The sequence below is a fragment of the Aplidium turbinatum genome, chromosome 18 (assembly GCF_918807975.1).
Source record: "Aplidium turbinatum chromosome 18, kaAplTurb1.1, whole genome shotgun sequence".
NCBI classification, from domain to species: Eukaryota; Metazoa; Chordata; class Ascidiacea; order Aplousobranchia; family Polyclinidae; genus Aplidium; species Aplidium turbinatum.
Window position 1 is genome coordinate 6,748,651 of NC_137489.1, and position 10,800 is coordinate 6,759,450.

The window sequence follows — 10,800 nt, forward strand, 5'->3', positions numbered from 1 at the left end:
TGCTGTGTTGTGTGTTCATTTAAGTTATCAAACAGCAGACATGTACAAAAACAACATTACTGATCGGAGCTAGAAAAAAATATTAGTTTAAAATAATCAAATATTCTCTTAAGTGCGACATGTTTCTCTAAACAAGCGGTTCATTATAAACCAGTGGGCAATGGCTCACTGGTGGCCCACGGAAATATGTTGAGGTGGGCCACAGACCTATTTAAAAAAATGCTAGATTAATAGAAAAATTCAGTGTCATTTGTATCCCTATAGTTAATTTCACACTTGAATAGCCTATACTTGTGTCTTTGCTTGGTAGTTTTGATTGCAGTAACAATGACTGATGCTGCTGTTGTTTGCTACAAAGCGGTAATTTACTTTCTAATTATTGAAACAATAGTTTTGGCTGTGCGATGCACTCATTTTATTGCCTTTCATTGGATTACAAAAGGACGTTGATTTTAAACCGCTACAACAGTGTGGTTCTCATAGAGAGCCACTTGACAGCTTGAAGAATTTGTAACTAGAGGAGAAGAGTTATTGGTTTGGGAAGAATTTATTTATTTTTTGCTGTTTTTGTTTTTAAACCTATTTTATATTTTTTTCCTTGCATAAAAAGTTAATGGGCCACAGAATTTTTGTGCAACAAAAACGGACCAAAAGATAAAAAGGTTGAGAACCACTGCTCTAAGCTGTGCAACGTATCTAGAAAAAATGACGATAAAACCATTGTTTGTTTTTGAATTAGTGTTCCAGAAAAAATAAAGTAGCTTAATATCCAGTTTAAACAAACCAATGATCAAAACTAAACATTTTTTACGGTTTTGAAAGATCCATTGTTCCACAGTGCATCAGAGATCATCCTTTCATTCATCCGGAAACATCTTCCCATAAATATAGTATTGTCACTAATGAGTCGCTAGTCCTGTGTTTTGAAATCACCTAACCAACAACCTATGGGCCCTTTTTGTACATCCTGTTGGTCGGTGGTTAGTTTAGTTGGTTTTGAATCTTAATTCTCGAACTGAGAGAGTTGCTGAAAAGCAATTCTTGGCACTTTCGCATACTTGTACTACAGGGGTTAAGGCCACTAACGCAGGCCTGGTTACAGAGATGAGCGGAGTGAAGCTTTCTAAGTGTTGTTGTATGTGAATTATTCCATCCACTTGGTGCCGCTAAATGAAAAGCAATCGTTAAATGCGTTTCTCAAGCGCCTACCCCGAGTCGCGAACTACTGATGCTTGATTTTACGGTTTTGTCGCGCACAAAGTCAGGCGCATGGCCAACTGAGCTGTCGGGACGGAGGTAAAAGGATATCGGTCTTAATTTTAGTTTAAAAATCTTAAGACAAAACATGGTACTACTACTAGTTTGCATTCATCAAATGCTGCTATTTGCACAACAATCTAACCTCTTAGTGTTATTTATGAAGTTAAGAATCGATTTCGCTATAGTAATAGCATCTTCAGCTAGCACATGCAAAAAAGAAAATTTGAAAAATACGTAAAACGAACAAATAAAGCAAACTCCGATATTATCAACACGCATAAAATTCTATTTTAAATAGATGGTTACATGAAATTAAAATCAAAACCTGCAAGCCTAAATCTGAAACTGGTGTTCTGCCACGATTTTCAACAATATACTGATACAAAATTCAAGAAATAGCCTACATGAACATTATCGTCAGTGGTGGATTTCCAAAAGATTAGCTTCCGGAACGTTAGTTTTTTGCTTTTCAAATGTGCTAGGTGCCGTAGAAGAGATTCAAAAATATGCCCTTATGAGACCTTGAAACAACACATTTGATGTAGCCAGGATGTAGCCTACGTAAAACGTTGCTAAAGTAAGTAGGCTATCATGGTCCATAGATGATAAGCGTTGTTCAATGTAAATATTCGTATTTTAGTGAAACAATAACACAAAAAAATACAGGTTACAGCCTACAATTTTTTTAGACAATTATCGAATTCAAAACCATAAAATTTCTGTCGACTTCGGTCTCAATTGCCGGGTTACCGGGTCCCTGGCGTAACCAGGATCCAACATACTTTGCTGGTGAAAACTTTCTCAGAGGAGGACCGACCATTCGTATAAAGAGTAAACTTGAAACAGTTACATAGTGTGTAGAGAAGCACGGTCAGATGTCAGTATGAGGTTCATTTGTGAAAATCCGCACTCATACTCGCTCGATAAAATTGGAAGGGATTTTAGTGACGTTATCAAATTTTGAAGACTCTGGGATTTTCTTTTCGTAGTTATATATTTACAAAGTTCTCTCACAGCTTCGCGTTCATCTAAGTGCACTCTCTTTACCACTTCAATGATTTCGTTTTCTCCGTGTGTCATTACTGTGTCCTCTGGCCAAGTAGTTGAATCAAGTATTTTGCAGCTGTTAATAAATGACAAGTCTGTTGAATTCAACAAACGATCTTGGATGGAATTTTCTAAGTAATGATAGAAGATGTAGGAATTGATTGGCGGGCTATTTCCGCAATTGTTTACATGCAATTCCACACCTTTGAACTCTAAGTTTTCTTCAGCATCCTTTAGCAATGCGATAATGTCGTCCGGGTTCGTTCCTACGTGTTTCAAATAATTTTGCAAGATTAGTAATTTTGTTATCTGCATCTCAAATAGTGCATGCTCTGTATTGCAGTTCGAGGCTTAGGCTACCGGAACTTCGGATAATTCTTGCAAGGATTCGTACATATCAAAGTCAAGTCCAACAAAAAAGCCGTGAATGTTATCTTCGACAAGAGTCCTTGATATTTCGCACGTTTCCGAGAATCTCTTGTGTCGCTACTAGCTCCCTTTTTAGAATGTTCGACAAGTGCTGGAAAATCATTCCAGACGGCATTAACTGTGCGGAAGCTCGAGACTACCCAACGTGTGTCCAGTCCCTACCCTTCCGATTTTCAACAGCTGCACTTTAACAGCCGCTGCACATTCACCCAATTCCCTACTATTGTTGGGAGAAGCGTGGTAAAGGCTATAGCGCTTGTCCATAAAGATCGAAATCGATACGCATTACTGACTGATTTTACAACATCACGAACCGATAGTTCCAATCTATGGTTTGCACAATACCACACCACAATGTCTGGAAATTCATCACGAAGCAATTTTGCCATACCATTTTTGCGACCTAACATCACATACAACACTAATCAAACAAGAAGATAAAAATGTTGTAGACATGCCTTATCATTTTAGGCAGCTCTTCGGGGAATCAAAGATGCCATTTGCAGTAAAACTAGCGAGCTCAACAAAATCTACAAATACATTCACAGGTTCGCTTCCGTCAAGACTGGTACGAAAATATATTATCAGAGTGGATACGCGATTTAACGTGTTCGACTCATCAAGAATTATGGATATACTTTTACTGAACAGGGCAAAGCATAATAAGAGTATAAAATATTTGAGCTTCCGGAACGCCGTTCCGGACAAGTCAACTTTTTGATCGAGCTTCCGGAGCGGCGCTCCGGACCGTTCCGGCTGAAATCCAGCCCTGATTATCGTCCATCAAGTAAATTACAATCGTTCGACAAGACGAATACAAAGAAAAACGCAATTTAGTTTCACAAAACATTCAACATTAATATCTCTGCTTGCTCGTCTTTGCTTCTGAGCTGCTTTCGTCTCAATGCCAGCAAAGATTGATGACACTAGGAAGAAAATTGCAAGAGCTACCATCTCACAGAATATTTAAAAATTAAACCATTTCAGTTAACTGCAAATGTTGTAATTGATTAATGATCGTTATACAACAGCTAACCCTAACAACAAATCATTCGATTTTTACGTTGATTTATGGTATGCAAACGTAGAATCAATGTAAAAAAACGACTGATTTGCTGTTTGGGAAGAGATAACACGTATCTGACAAGTCTCAGCAACCGTGCAAGATAACGACCAATCACAAAGCAAGGAGTGTTTCACATTTCTCTTAAAGAGAAAAATAATCACCTACAAAGTTTGAAAACATGCTGAAATCAAAAGTGATTTAAAAGATTGAGCTCTACTATATTTTGAGGGTTGAAAACATAGTTTAAAGAGTGATTGGAATCTAAAAAATTTAAGTTCGTAAATAGGTTTAAACGTTTTGATGGTCTTTGATCAAAAAAAATTCCCTTTCCCAAACAAAAAGATTTGGAACGCTTTCTTGCTTAATTATTTGTCGATTTTGTAGATGCAGGGATGGCGATGTAACTGGTCGGAAAATAAGAATCTTTTTCTCATCTTTCAGTTGGCGTCAAACATTACGTGTCTCATCTATATGAGTTTTCTCTGCCTATAAAACGTTAAATGGTAGTTTTATTAAATATTTCTGAAAACTTTCTTGGTTTCATATTATCTGAATTTTCTCATCTATATGATGTAATGAAACGGTTCTCACCCCCAAAACCCTCGTACCATATTTGAATAGCCCCTTAAACAATCTATGTCAATAAAGCAGCAATGTCATTTAAATGTTATTTTTACTTACAGTTTTGATGTTGATACCAATAGATCTTAATTATCAGAAAAGTGACGTTCGAACCACTGAATCTTTTGTCTAACGTCACTCAAAAATATCAAAGCCAGTCAACCGTATCGCTGTAGACGTGCTTTCAGATAGCTATAAAAGTTACCTTTTTTACATCGTTTTACATTACCAGATAGTTGCTGACCAGGGGATAGTTGGGATTCCTGCACCATTCTGCACAAAAGCACAACCCGAGCGTTAATTTTGACCTTTACCCCAGAGGTCAAAGGTTTCATTTTTATCGTGCCGACATCAAAATCCTATTCAAAACAAACCAAAAACAGTGTTGTTTAATGTTACGACATTATTTCTCTGCTATTGCTACATTCACTGCATCCACTACACCTTGGCCCATCTGGCCAATACGATCTCTGTGATCGTATTTACCACTCACCAGCGTTGAACGTTGGAATAAAAGATACTTGGAACGTAGTGAACAGTGGAGTGGGATGATGTTCCACTGCTACCAGACTTCATAGTTTTATAGCTCACCGATGGCTTTCCTCGAACTGGATATTCCTTGGGCCATTCGGGTCAAGCTAAATCGTATTTGAACAGGAGAACGCCGCTTCTGTTCCGGTATGGGTCTGCTAGGGTTCGGTTCCATCAGCGAATGCGGTGCAGAGAAGCATGCTGCTGACTGTGTCACGCTGGAGTGTCCCGTATTGAAAACACCAAATAAAATGCATGGTAGCCTATGACATCACTGAACGAATCTACATGACCTGGCTTTCCATAATCTGCCATGAAATTTGAACAATCTATTGAAAACGAAAAAAGAAGATAATTTTTCTATCACATCGGTGTTTAACACGCAGTTTGGTTTGAGGCTATACGATTGGTTAAATGGTTATACTGTACAATGAGTGTACATGGTATTCATAATACCATTAAATGCGAACTTCACACTTCTACAAACATGTTGCGAAATTTCTTTTGCTTGATTTTGATGCTAATGATTTCTGCAATTTCCCTTGTGAGGTCCCATGATAGGTCTGAGCTGCAGTGGTAAAACCATGGCTAACAAAGCCAAATATATTTTCTGAGTCACTTGTCCTTTATGAAAAGCTTTGCAGTTGACTTTGAAAATATTAGCAGTGATTCAAAATCCTTAAGTTTGTAGTTTTTGCTGAAAAGCTTGTAATGTTCAAAATAAATTCTTTTGGTTGCAAAAAGTAAAAAAGAACCGATCTGCTTGCTGGGATTGCTTCATCAAAGGTCTTATTTAAATTAATGAAGAAATTAAAAAACACTGCAACAAGTGTAAGTCAGTTGGAACAAGACTTTTATTTGTAAGAAATAAAAATATAAGTCTTCTTTTGTAAGCTTGGGATGGTTTAAGTGAGATTGAGTTGGTAGCAAGATGTTTACAACCACTAACAGTCGAAGTCGGAACAAACTTATCTTACGCAACCTTGACTCCGTAATTTTCTAACAATCCTCAACACAACACGAGCCATTTTCTTCCCGACACCAACACTCTGAAAATCAAGGTTCAAAGCAGGGGTTCCCAACCTGGGGGCCATGGCCCCCTAGTGGGCCATGAGTCTTTATCAAAGGGGCCATGGAAAAATTTGAAAAACAAGCTCAACCATCACATTAACTGCATAGTGCATATGTAATAGCTAATTAATGTACTATCATGTTTAATGTGTGTTGTATTTATATCATTTTATCATTCTAACCACCGGTTACTGCACAAAGTTAAACAAGTTTTTTAATTAAAATGACGTTTCTTAATTTTTTCAAAAGGTTGAAAAAATAGGGGGGCAATTGATTTTTCAAAATTTTCAAAGGGTGTCACGATGTAAAAAAGGTTGGGAACCCCTGATTTAAAGGCTACAGGAAGCTGCATAATCTTTTCAAAATAATGAAATATCTAACAAAAGAGAAGGTGAATCTGTTAATTGAGTCACAACTCCCGATAGAGTAAAGGCAAAGAACTCATAGCGATGTGTACAATTTCGAAAAGTCTGTTGTAGCCTAATTTAGTCCAACGTTTAACTAACAATCTAGAACATGACTCATTCAAGTAAAAAGATCGATGAAGCGTTGAATAATTACATTTGCTAAAATATCTTCTTTTTAATGGAATGGCTGGTGTAGTTCTCATTTACGCATTTTTATAATTCAATCATTTTTGTGGGATGCGTTATCTTCGAAAACAACAACAAATATTCATGCCTGTGCTTTTTGAAGGACAATGGATCTTCAGAAATGTAATTTTAAATGATATGTACAACTGTGCAGTACTCAGAAGCTTTGGCAAGGGGTTCAAGGGGTACTTTTGAACTCGGGCCCGGGGTGATTTTAGCAGGCTGGGAACTCGAAAAAAAACACAGCATATTTTGGTGCTATGGTGCGTCATGGGTGCGTTTACATCTAATCTATTTTGTCTTTGATAACATTTTTGCTTTTTCGTAGAAAACTATCTCTTTTTTCAATGCACCAACTAATATTTTTGTGGTTTTTCTTCCTGACAAAGGTATTGTTTTTTCTTCTTTTAAAGGTGTTTTGTTTGATGCCATGAGGTTGGTGAAAATCTTACTGGTACCTGACCGAAAATATCCTCTCAACGGGCTGGCAATAGCCAAGTAATAACCTTGGCGACTGCTTGGAAAATATAAACAACAACAAAGAACTCTTTGAAGCACACTTTTCAATATACTGTGTTGTTGTTGTAGTTCGAATAGAGGCAACAGGGATTAATTCAATTCCAAATTTTTCTCACAGCAATAGCAAACATGTGACAAACCTCGGTTGTCGAGCGTTGTTGTTGTAATATTTATGATTGTTTCAACGTAACCAAGCATGTAATCTACAGTTTTAAAACAATTTGTACATAAACAGACACAAGAACAGTTTCCTTTATCATGCTTAATGTTCTCTCAAGTGAAAAAAACACACCAGACACCACTCTGGTCCAGTTTTGATGACTCAATCACTTGAGTTTTGAAGAATGTTGGCTATTAGGCAATCGACTAATCTGAATCAAGTAATTTGCTGACTAAAAATGTTATATGTCAACAGTTTTTATGGGGTGGGCGTCTTTCATATTGAATGGTTAATGTACTTAGCAACCTTTCATTGCGGTGATTTAAACTGAGTTACTACTCGTACTTGACCAATACTGTGGTCAAAGTCAATTAAAACCGTAGTGCTCGAGTTATTCAGGGTTTCGAAGTGATTGGATTTCGCGACAGTTATCTTATAACGCAGTCAGGCGTGCCCTTTGTCCATTGATAAATTTTACATCTAAGATGGTCTGTGAACCACTCAAGATTTAAAGCGAATGCAAACCATAAATTGTAAAAGAATAGCAAACATACAGCGAAAGCATCGTTCGTAGTGAAAGCGAGAGAGACAATGAATACAGCATAGGCTTGCCGACGGCTATACTCTAATAATAATTTCCGAAAGTTATAAACACTCTGTTGTTTGTGCTTTAAACCTTTAGCGCTTGGCTCCGTGGTCTCAGAGAATCTTGCAAGTAAATATGTGTGGAATGCAACAAGTTTGACGTTGGGCTCTTTTCTCGTAGGGAAACGCTAAATGGCAAAATCCTGATGGATTTGTGGCTGCCACATCAAGCAAGCAAGCAACTTCTGAGAAAGCTAGAAGAAAAAAGGCAATTCGATGCCCAATTGGAAGCTAAAAAGAAACAATTAATCGATGGTGCAGTGAAATGCACTCAGGGCGGGGCTTGTTGTTGATGATGCTGACGGCATCAGATGAGGAGTCAACTACTACAAAAGCATATTGCGTAACAACAGCATTTCTGTAATTAAACAGGGCAATAAAAAGGAACAGTGAGCGTGCTGCACAAATTTTGTGACAGCCGCCACCACAGTTAAGCGTAGTCCTCGGCAGAATCCTCAGTTTGACGATAAAAAAATGATCAGAACATTAATATGTTGTTTTCTTCAAGGAATTTTCGACATTCAGTTAAATTCAGTTATGATCAAGGTAGTTTCTATTCATTTGATGCTTGCGTTTGTGCCCGAAAAGATTAAATGTATTGGAAGATATAAAGTCCACAGCAAGAATTTGTGATCTCATACAAAGACTTGTTGTGTATTTGTAGTGAAACTTTGTTTTTCATCACCCACGGTAGCTTGTAGAATGCATGCGAGTTGAGAAAGAGAATGGATTGGTCTTGGTAGCAATGAATTATTATGAAAAACCCTTTTTGTAAAATTATTGCTGAATCGACAAGATCACCCAAAACCGTGATACGAATGCTAAGAGTTTGTGTAGAAGTATGATAAATTGCAGACAACCTATCCTTCGGTTGATAGTGCAAAAACTTCAGGCTTCCTTTAATTCAACATAATACTTGGCTTTATTGCATTAGTAGCGTTAAAACGGTGTAAAAAAAACTTTTCTGGTTCCGATGATCCGTTGGTTTGGCTGTGTCTTTGACAGGATACTTTAATGGTATGTCTGAAGGTGGACTGGTTGACTTTCTTTTTCCTTCACTTAATCCAAACCTTCAACTAAACATCACAAGATGTATACAGTGACAATCTGCTTTTATTTCGACTTTTCGTCAATCAGACACGACTGACTTTTTCAAGGGGCTAGACCAGGTAGTGACTAGGTCGTGTCTGATTGACGAAACGTCGGAATAAAAGCAGATTGTCACTATATACATCTTTTAATAGTTTAGCTTAATTTGCACCAGTAGAACATCTCATATTATTTAATTTAATGCCTGGTGAACAGCCTCATTTAAGTTTCAACAATTATATTGATATGTTAAGTATCTTTGTTTCATCTCTTATTTGTACTCCAATAGGTACCAGAAGCAAAATCTGTCATTTTCAGACGTTGAATCAATGTAAAAAGGACGGATTTTGCTTTCAAGGTGGGACTGCTTGAATTCAGTGCAGATAAATCAACCACATTATTGAAGCGCTCTCACTTTCAGAATGCAAATTCTGTTTTTTACGCAGATTCAGCGTCTAAAGATGTACAATACAATCAATATGAAAGAGCCTGGTTTTCTGTTTGAGGTTTAACTTATCTGATGTCTTCAGTAAAGTTTTCATAAAGCTCAATTGTAGATCAGCTTAGAAGCAGAAGTACAGTAGTTTTTTGTAGCACTTTTATTGGAGTTTCAACTGTCGGATTCCGTGTTATCCGGCACAGATTTCTACATTCACGCTAGCAAAATTGTTTTTTGCATTGATTCAACGTCCATGTGTTGGGTACACATGCTTTTTTGCTTTTCCATTCTTTTTCGATGGGTACCTCGCATACTCTCGCTAAACCGACCTTATTTGACAAAGCGATTTAGGTCGGATTATCTAGGTTTGATTGTGTAGAATTGGATGACGTCAGCGGCAAAACTATATACAAAGCAGATTTACAATGACGTTATAATCGGCGACTTCACACAGCAAATCCGTCATTTTTACATTGATTTAACGTCTGCAGACGAAATGCAACACAATTCAAATGATTTTGCTGTCGGAGCTGTTAAATCATGTCCTTGCATCAGATTTTGTTAGCTTTCTCCTTAGTTTGCAAATGTTAACCAGATTATGATGTAATGTTTTAATCATATGCGTAGTAGCTGTGCGTAATGCGCTTGCGGTTCGTCTATTTTACGTATTTTTGAAATCTTCAACATGGCGGCTTTTGCAGTGGGGCAAGCGTTTTTGATGCGTCTCAGTGTATTGGGTAATTCATGATCAGATACAGTTGCAATTTTTAAGGAAGGCTTTTGTTAGCCAGGTATTTTATTGTTTGTGTAAGCTTACGATTGGTGGATTCCATTGCATGCTCTAGGACAGGTCTAGGGCAGCACCGATCCTTCTGCAGTTTAAATCCAATTAAGATTTGGGAAGCACTGATTTTTCTATTACCTGCAGTCTTGTAGAGCATGTGGTCTACTTAGTTTTGAACATTAGATGAGCAAAATGTGGATACGAGGCTGTTTGCTGTTGTGGTTAATCGAATCTGCAAGTGTGTAAAACTGGGTTTTCTTTTTGGTTTCATTAAGGTTAAACATTATCAATAAGTGTGGCTAGTGAAACCGTTTTCGTATGTTTTTGACAAACTTGCGTTTGATCCACTTCTGTTATGACCCCCATCAGCAAGTGGCCTGCTTTGTTGGCTAGGACTTTGGCTTGTTTTGCAGTTTAGCAATGAAAATTAAAAACAAGTGCACAATTCCGTCATTTCACGTTGCTTTCCCTGATTCGACCTTCCAAAGAAGTTCAATGGTTATAAGATTGTACGGCACAATATTGATATACAACTAGAAAGAATGC